Below are 13101 nucleotides of genomic sequence, written 5' to 3' on the forward strand. Positions count from 1 at the left end.
TATTTCATATCATATGCAAAATTAATTCAAAATGGATTAGAAATTTGCATATAAGACTGGAAACTATAAAACTCCTAGAAGGAAACATAAATAGTAAGCTTTCTTTTTTCAATTTTTTAAAAATTTTTTGAGAGAGAAATAGAGAATGAACAAGTGGAGAGGAGAGTCAGAGAGAGAGAGAGGGAGAAGCAGACTCTCTGCTTAGCAGGAAGCCCGATGTGGGACTAGATCCCAGGACCCTGAGATCACAACCTGCGATGAAGGCAGAAACAAGTGACTGAGCCCCCCAGGTACCCCAAATAGTAAGTTTTTTGACATTAACATTGGCAATAATTTTTTTTTTTTGGATGAGACTCGCAACAAAAGGTGAAAAACAAATTGGATTATATCAAACAAAAAATTTTGGACAGCAAAGGAAACCATCAACAGAATGATAGACAGTCTGTTGAGTAGAATATATTTGCAAGTGATATATCCAATCAGATACTAATATCTAGAATATATAAAGAACTTATACAACTTTATATCAAAAACCAAATAACCAAATTAAAAAAATGGACAGAGAAGTAGAACAGACATTTTTCTGAAAGAAAGCATACAGATTTCCAAAAAGACCATGAAAAGATTCTTAACATCACTAATTAGGGAAATGCAAATCAAAGCCACAGTAAAATACCACCTCATACCTCCCAGTTGGTTATTATAAAAAATAAATTAATTAAAAAATAAGTGTTGGAAAGGATGTGGAGAAAAGGAGACACTTGTGTACTTTTGGGAATGTAAATTGATGAAGTCACTATGGAAAACACTGTGGAGGTTTCTCAAAAAAAGTGAAAAAAGAAATAGCTATATAGTCTAACAATTCCACTTCTGCGTATTTATCTAAAGAAAATAAATAACCAATTCAAAGAGGTATATGCACCCCAATGTTCATCACAGCTTTATTTACAAAAGCCAAGAAGGGAAATAATCTAAGTGTCCATCAATAGATAAATGGATAAAGAAGATTATATCTATCTATCTATCATCTATACATATATATATGAGATATTATTCTGCCATAAAAAGAATTAAATCTTGCCATTTGGATCAACAAAATGGGCAAAGAGTGTATTATACCCAGTGAAATAAGTCAGACAAAGACAAATGCTGTATGTTTTTGCTTATATGTGTTATGAACATATAAAATAGAAATAGATTCATAGATATAGGAAACAAGCTACTGGCTACTGGAGAATGAGAGGGATTAGGGACAGATAAAAAAAAAGTGAAGGGGATGCGGAAGTACATACTTCCATTATAAAATAAATAAGTCATGGGATTCAATATACAGTCAGGGAATATAGTCAATAATATTGTAATAACTATGTATGATGACAGATTGATAATTAGTCTTTTTGTGGATATCATTTCATGTTATATAAATCTATCAAATTATTGTACAAATTATTGTACACCTGAAACTAACATGATATTGTATGTCAGTTATATTTAAAAAGAAAGACAATCAACTAAATTTTTAATCATTGCTTTAAAATCAACTTGTTTTGTCAAGTTATTTATTTTAATAGTTTGGAAGGAACGATGGGCTCTGTGTATAAATTATATGATCAAAAGGAAACATACTTGATTTTTTTTCTTAAATTTATATTATTAAAGTATTTCATGTTCCCATATTTGCTAAAATCTCAAGAAAATTTTGCACAATATGGTGAGAGTTGGACTTCCATTGATTTCCTTACTTTAAATAAGTTTAGAATTTTCTGCTACAGGATAATATTTGCTCAATGATGTTGGCATATAGTTTTATTTCTCTTTTTCTTCTGTTTCCATTTTGTCCATACCATACATTGAGAATAAATTTTCATATTATCAAATGCTTTATTGGAATATACCAATAAACATATTCACTTTTGAATATGTGAAGAGAAATATGTGATAAATTTCTTATGCTGAACTATACCTTGATTAATGGAATCAAGTCTGTTTAGTAACTATACATTATATTTGTATGCATTACTTGCTTCTATTTGTTACTTTTTTACTTAGGATATTTGTTTACATATTCACAAATAAATTCTCTTTTTTCACTCTCATTCTCTTTTGAGATTCAAAATGTAAATCAAGCTTGTTTTATAAAATTAACTGAAGATTCTTTGCCTCTCTTTACAGCTTGGAATAATTTAAATAAAATTGGAACCAAGTTATCTGATGGTTAGATAAAACTTAGTCTAATTCTTTTTTTTAATACTGTAGCTTTTAAGTACATATTCTATTCTATTGTAATTCATTTTTAAATTGTCTATATCTTGGATTAATTTTAGTAATTTGTATTTGTTAGAAATCATCCTTTTCCTTGGTTTTTGCAAATATGTCCTATACAGCTTAATATGAGATCATATTTAATGCCTTCAATTTCTTTTATATACACAAATGCTTCATTTAATTGCATATCACCTTTTTGTGCTTTGCAGATAATCCATTTTTCCTCCACAAAGTGAAGGTAGAGGCAATCCTGCATTAAACAAGTCAATCAGCAGCATTTTTCTCCAATAGCATATACTCTCTTTGTGTTCTGTGTTACATTTTGATAATCCTCTGAATATTTCAAAATTTTCATTGTAACTGTATCAGTTTTGGTGATCTGTGATTACTGATCTTTGACATTACTAATACTGAACTTTTTGGGGGCACCAGAAATCATGACCATATAAGATAGCTTAAATGTTGTGCAAGTTCTGAGTGCTCCATTGATGCCCATTGCCCCATCTCTCCCTCACCTCAGGCCTATTTCCTAACACACAAAGATAATGAAATTAGGCCACCGGATAACCCTCCAATGATCTCTACATGTTCAAGTGAAGGGAAGATTACACATCTCATTTTAAATTGAAAGCTAGGTTAAATTTAGTGAGAAAGGCATGTCAAAAATTGAGATTGTCTAAAATGTAGGCCTCTTGTACCAAACAGTTCACCAAATTTTAAATGCAAAGATACTTGAAGGAAATTAAAAATTCTACCAGCGACATAAATTATAAGAGAGCAAGAGTCTTTTTGCTGAAATGGAGAAGTTTCACTGGTCTGGATAGAAGATCAAACCAGCCACTGCATTCCCTTAAATCAAATCCTAAACTAGAGCAAGGTCCTAACTCTATTCAATTCTAAAAAGGCTGAGAGAGGTGAGAAAGCTGTAGATAAGAAGCTCGGACCTAGCAGAGCTAGGTCCATGAGATTTAGGGGAAAGACCCAACTCCATAGCAAATAAGTACAAAAGGAAGTAGTAACTGCTGATGTAGAAATTGCAGGACTTATCCAGAAGATCTAGCTAAGATAATCAATGAAGGGGACTACACAAAACAGTAGATTTTACATGTAAACAACACATTCTTTTATTGGAAGAAAATGCCATCTAGGACTTTCACACCTAGAAAGAAGTTAATGCTTGTCCCCAAAGTTTCAAAGGAGAGGTCACCTCTTTTGTTAGGAGCAAACATACCTAGTGACTAATTTGCAGCCAATGCACATTTGTTATTCAGAAAATCCCAGGGCTCTTAAGAATTATGCTAAATCTACTCTGACTACACGATAAATGGAACAATAAAACCTGGATGACAGTACATCTGTTTACATCATGCTTTACTGAATTTTTTAAGCCCATTGTTGAGATCTACTGTTCAGGGTAAAAAAGATTGCTTTCAAAATATCCCTATTCATTGACACTGTGCACCTGCTCACCCAAGAAATCTGATGGACATGGACAATGGGATTAATGTTGTTTTCAAGCCTGCTCCTAACACAACATGCATTCTGAAACCCATGGTTCATTCCAAATTTCAAGTGAAATTATTTAAGAAATATATTTTATGAGGCTATAGATGCCATTGATAATGATTTATCTGATGGGTCTTGGCAAAGTCCATTCAAAACATTCTGGAAAGCATTCACCATTTCATTTATTTATTTTATTTTTAAAATTTAAATTCAATTAGCCAATATATAGTACATCGTTACTTTCAGTTTTAGTGTTCAAAAACTTATCAGTTGTATATAACACCCAGTGTTCATCACATCATATGCCCTTCTTTTTTTTTTTTAATTTTAAGATTTTATTTATTTGACAGAGACCACAAGTAGGCAGAGAGGCAAGCAGAAAGAGGAGGAAGCAGGCTTCCCGCTAAGCAGAGAGCCCGATGCGGGACTCGATCCCAGGACCCTGGGATCATGACCTGAGCCGAAGGCAGAGGTTTCAACCCACTGAGCCACCCAGGTGCCCACACAACATATGCCCTTCTTAATGCCCATCACCCATTTACCCCATCCCCCAACCCACCTCCCATCTAGCAACCCTGTTTGTTTCCTAAAGTTAAAAGAGTTTCTCATGGTTTTTCTCCCTCTCTGATGACTTCCCATTCATTTTTTCCTTTCTTCCGTCATGATCCTCTGCACTGTTTCTTATAATCCGCTTATGAGTGAAATCATATGATAATTGTCTTTCTCTGATTGATTTATTTCACTCAGTATAATACCCTCCAGTTCTCTCTGCATCGAGGTAATGGTAAGTATTCACCCTTTCTGAGGGCTGAGTACTATTATACTGTGTGCATGTGTATATACCACTCTTCTTTATCCATTCATCTGTTGATGGACATCTCTGCTCTTTCCACAGGTTGGTTATTGTGGACATTGTTGCAATGAATATTGGGGTGTGCGTACCCATTTGGATCACTACATTTGTATCTTTAGGGTAATGCAATTACTGGGTCATAATTGTTGGGTTATAGGGTAGCTATATTTTTAATTTCTTGGGGAACCTCCATACTGTTTTCCAAAGTTACTGTACCAGTTGTAACCCAACAGTGTAAGAGGGTTCCCCTTTTTCAGCATCCTTGCCAACATCTGTTGTTTCCTGTCCTGTTAATTATAGTCATTCTGACTGGTGTCAGGTGGTATCTAATTCTAGTTTTGATTTGTATTGCCTTGATATCAAATGATGTAGAGTGTATTTTCATGTTTCTGTTGGCCATTTGTAGATCTTTTTTGAAGAAATGTCTGTTCATATCTTCTGCCCATTTCTTGACTGAGTTACTTGTTTTTGGGTGGTGAGTTGGTATCTTGGAAACTGGCCCTTTATCTTATATGTCATTTGTGAATATCTTCTCCCATTCCATAGGTTGCTTTTTAGTTTTGTTGACTGTTTCCTTTGCTGTGCAGAAGTTTTTTTTGTGGTTTTTTTTTTGTTTTTTTTTTTTTTTTTAATCTTGATGAAGTGCCAATAGTCCCCACTCCCGCCTTTGGAGATGTGTCTGGCAAGAAGTTGCTGCGGCCAGGTCAGAAGTTGTGCCTGTATTCTCCTCTAGGATTTTGATGGATTCCTGTCTCATATTTAGGTCTTTCATCCATTTTGAATTTATCTTTTTGTATTGTGTAAGAAAATGGTCCAGTTTCATTCTTCTGCATATGGCTGTCCAATTATCCCAGCACATTTTATTGAAGAAACTGTCCTTTATCCATTTGATATTCTTTCCTGCTTTTTCAAAGATTAGTTGACCATAGAGTTGAGGATCCATTTCTGTTCCATTGATCTATGTTTTGTTTTGTTTTGTTTTGTTTTTGTTTTTGTGCCAGTACCATACCGTCTTGATATTACATCTTGGTAATAGAGCTTGAAGTCTGGTGTTGTGATGCTACCAGCTTTAGTTTTCCTCTTCAACATTCCTCTAGCTATTCAGGGTCTTTCCTGGTTCCATAAAAAATTTCTTATTATTTGTATCAGCTCTGTGAAAAATGTTGATGGTGTTTTGATAGGTAATGCATTGAGTGTGTAGATTGTTCTGGGTAGCATAGACATTTTAACAATATTTATTCATCCAATCCATGATCATGAAACATTTTTCTATTTTTTTGTGTTTGTGTATGTCTTCCTCAATTTCTCTAGGTGTCCTGTAGTTTTTTGAGTACAGACCTCTTACATTTTTGATGAGGTTTATCCCTAGGTATCTTATGGTTTGGGGTATAATTGTAAATTGAATTGATTCCTTAATTTATCTCTTCTGTCTCATTGTTAGTGTGTAGAAAATGCATCTAATTTCTGTAGATTGATTTTATATCCTTCCACAATACTGAATTCCTGTATGAGTTCTAGCAACTGTAGGCATAGAGTATTTTGGCTTTTCCACATGAAGTTTCATGTCATCTGTAAGAGTGAGTTTGACTTCTTGCTAATTTGAATGCCTTTTATTTCTTTTTGTCATTTAATTGCTGAATCTAGGACTTCTAGTACTACGTTGAACAATAGTGGTGAGAGTGGTATCCCTGTCATGTTCCTGACCTTAGGAGAAAAGTTCTCAGGTTTTCCCCATTGAGAATGATATTCACTGTGGGCTTTTTAGACATGGCTTTCATGATATAGAGGTAAGTTCCCTCCATCCCTACACTGTGGAGAGTTTTAATCAAGAAAGGATGGTGCTTTTGTCAAATGTTTTTTTTTCTATATCAATTGAGAGGATCATATAGTCCTTGTCATTTCTTTTATTAATGTGAGGTAAACTGTTGATTGCTTTGTGAATATAGAAACACGATTGGAGCCCAGGAATAATTCCCACTTTGTAATGGTGAATAATCCTTTTAATGTACTGTTGGATCCTATTGGCTAGTATTTTGGTGACAATTTTTGCATCCATGTTCATCAGAGATATTGATCTTTAATTCTCCTTTTTGATAGAATCTTTGTCAGGTGTGGGGATCAAGGTAATGCTGGGCTCATAGAGTTTGGAAGTTTTCTTTCCATTTCTATTTTTTGAAACAACTTCAGAATAGTTATTAGTTCTTCTTTAAATGTTTGGTAGAATTCTCCTCAAAAGATAACTTGTCCTGGACTCTTATTTGTTTGGAGATTCTTGATTACTCATTCAATTTCCTTGCTGATTATGGGTCTGTCCAGGTTTTCTATTTCTTTCTGTTTCAGTTTTGGTAGTTTATAAATTTCCAAGAATGCATGCATTTCTTCCAGATTGCCTAATTTGTTGGCATATAGCTCCTCATAACATGTTCTTAAAATTGTTTGCATTTCCTTGGTGTTGGTTGTGATCTCTCCTCTTTCATTTATCATTAAATTAATTTGTGCTCTTTCTCTTTTCTTTTTGATAAGTCTGGCTAGGGGGTTATTTATCTTATTAATTCTTTCATAGAACCATCTTTTAGTTGCATAGATCTCTCTCTCTCTCTCTCTCTCTCTCTCTCTCTTTTTTTTTTCCCCCTCTTCTTCTGTTTGGTTTGGGCTTTATTTGCTGTTCTTTTTCCAGCTACTTTGGTGTAAGTTTAGCTTGTGTACATGAGACTTTTCTAGTTCTTTGAGAAAGGTTCGTATTGCTATGTGCTTCCCTTTTAGGACTGTCTTTGCTGAATCCCAAAGGTTTTGAACAGGTATGTTTTCATTTTCATTTGTTTCCATGATTTTTTTTTTTTTTAATTCCTGGTTGACAAGATTCACCATTTTAAACACCACTAATATTTGTGATCCATGGCAAGAGGTCAAACTATCAACCTTAAGATGACTTTGGAGAAGTTAAAATTAGAAAGAGAACCTAAGGCTGTGACTAATTTATTATAATTTTGTGATAATACTTGAAAACGTGAGGAGTTGTTTCTTATGGATGGGTAAAGAAAGTGGTTTCGTGAGAAGAATCTACTTCTCATAAAGATGCCATGAAGATTGTTGAAATGGCAATCAATGATTTAGGATATGACAAATTTAATTGATAAAAAACCTACAGGTTTTGAGATGATTCACTCCACTTTTTATATATTATCAAATAAAATTACATGCTACAGAGAAAGTGTTCATGAAATGAAGAGTCAATCAGTGTGGAAAACCTCATCATTGTCTTATTTTAAGAATTTGCCACAGCCACCCCAGCCCTCAGCAACCACCACCATAAGCAATCGGCAACCCTTTAGTTTGAAGCAAGACCCTCCACCAACAAAAAGATTGTGATATCCCAAAAGCTCAGATAATCATTACAATTTTTTGCAGTAAAGTGTTTTAAGAATTAAGGTATACACATTTTTAAACATAATGCTTTTATGTAGATAATAGACTACAGTATAGTGTAAACATAACTTTTATATGCACTGGGAAACTAAAAAGAAATAATTTGACTTTCCTAATATTCACTTTATTTTTCTGGTCTGGAACTGACCCTGAAATATATCTGTTTTGCTGATATTTTCTCAGTTTTCATTTTAATTCCCATTCATACAAAACTTAACTTTTCTACCCTTTGAATCTTTTAAAAAATATTTTATTTATTTATTTATTTATTTTTCCAATCTGAACCTTTTTTTAAATTTTTTCAATATATTTATTTTCAGAAAAACAGTATTCATTAATTTTTCACCACACCCAGTGCTCCAGGAAATCCGTGCCCTCTATAATACCTACCACCTGGTACCCCAACCTCCCAACCCCCGCCACTTCAAACCCCTCAGATTGTTTTTCAGAGTCCTTAGTCTCTCATGATTCACCTCTCCTTCCAATTTCCCCCAACTCCCTTCTCCTTTCTAACACCCCTTGTCCTCCATGATATTTGTTATGCTCCACAAATAAGTGAAACCATATGATAATTGACTCTCTCTGCTTGACTTATTTCACTCAGCATAATCTCTTCCAGTCCCGTCCATGTTGCTACAACAGTTGGGTATTCATCCTTTCTGAGGGAGGCATAATACTCCATAGTGTATATGGACCACATCTTCCTTATCCATTCGTCCTTCGTTGAAGGGCATCTTGGTTCTTTCCATAGTTTGGCGACCGTGGCCATTGCTGCTATAAACATTGGGCTACAGTAGCCCTTCTTTTCATGACATCTGTATCCTTGGGGTAAATACCCAGTAGTGCAATTGCAGGGTCATAGGGAAGTTCTATTTTTAATTTCTTGAGGAATCTCTACACTGTTCTCCAAAGAGGCTGCACCAACTTGCATTCCCACCAACAGTTTAAGAGGGTTCCCCTTTCTCCACATCCTTTCCAACACACGTTGTTTCCTGTTTTGTTAATTTTGGCCATTCTAACTGGTGTAAAGTGATATCTCAATGTGGTTTTAATTTGAATCTCCCTGAGGGCTAATGATGATGAACATTTTTTCATGTGTCTGATAGCCATTTGTATGTCTTGATTGGAGAAGTGTCTGTTCATATCTTCTGCCCATTTTTTTATATGTTTGACTGTTTTGTGTGGGTTGAGTTTGAGGAGTTCATTATAGATCCTGGATATCAACCTTTGTCTGTACTGTCATTTGCAAATATTTTCTCCCATTCCGTGGGTTGCCTCTTTGTTTTTTTGACTGTTTCCTTTGCTGTGCAGAAGCTTTTGATTTTGATGATTTTATTTATTTATTTGAAAGAGAAAGAGAGAGTGAGAGAGCACAAGTAGGGAGAGCAGCAAGGGAGAATGAGAAGCAGGCTCCTAGCTCAGCAAGGAGCCCAATGAGGCATGGGACTCAGTCCCACAATCCTGGGATCATGACCTGAACCTAAAGCAGACTGTTTTTTGTTTTTTGTTTTTTTTAAGATTTTATTTATTTGACAGAGAGAGAGAAATCACAAGTAGGGAGAGAGGCAGGCTAAGGGGGAAGGTAGGAAGCAGGCTCCCCACAGAGCAGAGAGCCCAATGCAGGGCTCCATCCCAGGACCCTGGGATCATGACCTAAGCTGAAGGCAGAGGCCTTAACCCACTGAGCCACCCAGGTGCACCCTAAGGCAGACTCTTAACCAACTGAGCCACCCAGATACTGCTACCCTTTTAATAAATTTAATAAATCTTTTTAGACTTTTAAAAATATGACTTCTGAATTTATCTGTATTGACTACTATTATTTTTATTAATTTTTATTTCATCATTAAATTAATCATTCTATTTTATTTTGGTTTATATTCAATTATGTTGTTCATTATCTAATTTTTTTAAGTTAAAACTTTTAAATTCAGGCATTCATTTCTTCAAAAATTCATACCTCCCTCTTCTGACCAATAGAGCATATTGGAAGCCAAGTGAGTGAAGATGACTTTTCAATTTGGGCTTTCATTTTTTTTTTTAAATAATAATGGTAATATTTAAGGCTACATCTTTCTTAGAGCATAAGATCCATCCAATAGCTTTTGATATAAGGTGGGTTTTTTTGTTTGTTTGTTTTTTGTTTATTTTAGATTTTATTTATTTGTGAGAAAGAGAAAGTGAGAGACAGAGCAGGAGTGAAGGCAGAGGGAGAGAGGGAGAAGCAGACTTCCTGCAGCAGGATGCCTGCTCAGGGCTCAAGTCCAGGATCTGGCTGACCTCAGCCAAAGCAGAGATTTAACTGAATAAGCTACCGGTGTAGCTCTATAGAGTGTTTTTCTAAAAGATTCATTTATTTTAGAGAGAGACAGAGACAGGAAGTGCATGAGTGGTGGGAGGGGCCAAGGGAGATAATCTCAAGTGAACTCTGCACTAAACATAGAGCCCTAGGCAGGCCCTAGGCAGAACTGATGACCCTGAGATCAGGACCTGAGCTGAAACAAAGAGTCAGACACTTAACCAACTGAGTCGATCAGGTGCCCCTTGATATAAAGTGCTTCCATATTTATTGCTCTCTATGTTATTTTAAATTTCCCATTGGATCTTCTTGCACTTCCAAGTGTATTCTAGAATTATGTTTCTAAATCCAAAAGTAGTTAGAACTCTTTCTCACCTATTAGTGCTACAGTTTTGAATGATGATGAAAAAATGGAACCTAAAATGTTGAACTCTATAGAATTTGTATAGTTACTTAATGAATTTATGAGTTTCCATACATGAGCTATTTTACACATTTTCTACTGATCCACAAAAGTACATGAGATACCTATAATTCTATGTATACCTATTAAGCTGATTCTCATAATGGCATTTTTTGTTCTGCATCTTTTACATCTCAAAGCCAAAAGATTATTGGAATCTATAATTCTAATTTTAATTTTTAGTTTTCCTTGCATTTACCAATAATTATTTTATAAGTTTTTCTGTTGTTTGCTGTAGAAGAATTTTTAAATACTTTTATCATTTATGTATTTTTGAATCATCAAAAAAATACTTATCTGTTCTCTTCAATGCTTCAGGCTTAAATTTTAATCTGTTTAAACATATTTCCAGCTAATTATTATGATGTGTATTTTAGCCCATATATTTTTGTTCATTTTGTTTCATTTCAATCCCCTTTACTTTTTGATATTATTTTTTTCTTTTTGTGCTGTTATTGTTAAAATATAATTAAAATATAATTCAGTAGCATATTTTAACCTTCCAACCACTTACTTTTTTAAAATTTTTTTATAAACATATAATGTATTTATATCCCCAGGGGTACAGGTCTGTGAATCGCAAGGTTTACACACTTCACAGCACTCACCATAGCACACACCCTCCCCAATGTCCATAACCCCACCCTCCTCTCCCGACCCCCCTCCCCCCAGCAACCCTCAGTGTGTTTTGTGAGATTAAGAGTCACTTATGGTTTGTCTCCCTCCTGATCCCATCTTGTTTCATTTATTCTTCTCCTACCCCTCTAACCCCCAATGTTGCATCTCCACTTCCTCATATCAGGGAGATCATGATAATTGTCTTTCTCTGTTTGATTTATTTCACTAAGCATGATACCCTCTAGTTCCATCCACGTCGTTGCTAATGGCAAGATTTCATTTCTTTTGATGGCTGCATGGTATTCCATTGTATATATATACCACTTCTTCTTTATCCATTCATCTGTTGACGGACATCTAAGTTCTTTCCATAGTTTGGCTATTGTAGACATTGCTGCTATAAACATTAGGGTGCACGTGCCCCTTTGGATCACTACTTTTGTATCTTTAGGGTAAATACCCAGTAGTGCAATTGCTGTGTCATAGGGTAGTTCTATTTTCAACATTTTGAGGAACCTCCCTGCTGTTTTCCAGAGTTGTTGCACCAGATTGCATTCCCACCAACAGTGTAGGAGGGTTCCCCCTTCTCCGCATCCTCACGAACATCTGCATCTTCACCAGCATCCTCGTCATTTCCTGACTTGCAAATTTTAGCCATTCTGACTGGTGTGAGGTGGTATCTCATTGTGGTTTTGATTTGTATTTCCCTGATGCCGAGAGATGTGGAACACTTTTTCATGTGTCTGTTGGCCATCTGGATGTCTTCTTTGCAGAAATGTCTGTTCATGTCTTCTGCCCATTTCTTGATTGGATTATTTGTTCTTTGGGTGTTGAGTTGATAAGTTCTTTATAGATTCTGGACACTAGTCCTTTATCTGATATGTCGTTTGCAAATATCTTCTCCCATTCTGTCAGTTGTCTTTTGGTATAGTTAACTGTTTCCTTTGCTGTGCAAAAGCTTTTGATCTTGATGAAATTCCAATAGTTCATTTGCCCTTGCTTCCCTTGCCTTTGGCGATGTTCCTAGGAAGACTGAGGTCGAAGAGGTTGCTGCCTGTGTTCTCCTCAAGGATTTTGATGGATTCCTTTCACACATTGAGGTCCTTCATCCATTTTGAGTCTATTTTCGTGTGTGGTATAAGGAAATGTTCCAATTTCCTTTTTCTGCATGTGGCTGTCCAATTTTCCCAAAACCATTTATTGAAGAGGCTGTCTGTTTTCCATTAGTCATTCTTTCCTGCTTTGTCAAAGATTAGTTGACCATAGAGTTGAGGGTCTATTTCTGGGCTCTCTATTCTGTTGCATTGATCTATGTGTCTGTTTTTGTGCCAGTACCATGCTGTCTTGATGATGACAGCTTTGTAATAGAACTTGAAGTCTGGAATTGTGATGCCACCAACTTTAGCTTTCTTTTTCAACATTCCTTTGGCTATTTGAGGTCTTTTCTGGTTCCATATAAATTTTAGAATTATTTGTTCTCTTGTTCTCTCTTGTTCTTTATTTTTGTGGTGAGTTTTTCCACCTTGTCATTTTGTCCAGATAAGAGTATATGAAGGAGCAAGTAAAATACTAAAAGTGTCGCAAAGACCCCAGGAAAATGAGCTTTAACTAAATCAGAAGAGACCCCAAATCATGGGATGAAGAAAGGGGATAAAAAAAAGTTCAAAAAAA

This window comes from Mustela nigripes, chromosome 1 (genome assembly GCF_022355385.1).
Source record: "Mustela nigripes isolate SB6536 chromosome 1, MUSNIG.SB6536, whole genome shotgun sequence".
In the NCBI taxonomy this organism is placed as follows: domain Eukaryota; kingdom Metazoa; phylum Chordata; class Mammalia; order Carnivora; family Mustelidae; genus Mustela; species Mustela nigripes.